Below are 478 nucleotides of genomic sequence, written 5' to 3' on the forward strand. Positions count from 1 at the left end.
GTGAGTGTGGTCAGCCTCGTTCCCACGCTCCTCTCTGTAGATACAACTAGACACATCCAGTGGAGTCTTCTCTCCCCCCGCCAACCTGTCCCTCTGTGTGTTTCTCTCTCACCCCCTCCTCCCCTGCCCCCCGCGTCCTCCGTCCATCCCACCACCCGCCGTAGAGGTCAAAGTTCACAAAAGCCCTCGAGTGAGCAAGTCCGCGGGGGCTTCAGGGATGGTGATGAAAGGTGAGTCAGGTTCGAGGGCGGCGCTGAGTCACGCCTGCAACGGCATCATGTCACAGCAGGACGCTTGACCTCCGCGATGCCAGCCTTCCTGGTGTGCAGTCGAGACTCGTGCCATACCTGCCCCACAGTGCAAAGTGTCCAGGGGTGTAAACAGTACCCAGAAATTATACTTAAGTGAAAGTATGGGTACCGTCTCAGAATCTTACTCAAGTAAAAGTCAGAGTATCTGGATAAAAACACACTTGAGT

Source organism: Notolepis coatsorum, assembly GCF_963971535.1.
Source record: "Notolepis coatsorum genome assembly, contig: SCAFFOLD_1792, whole genome shotgun sequence".
Taxonomy (NCBI): domain Eukaryota; kingdom Metazoa; phylum Chordata; class Actinopteri; order Aulopiformes; family Paralepididae; genus Notolepis; species Notolepis coatsorum.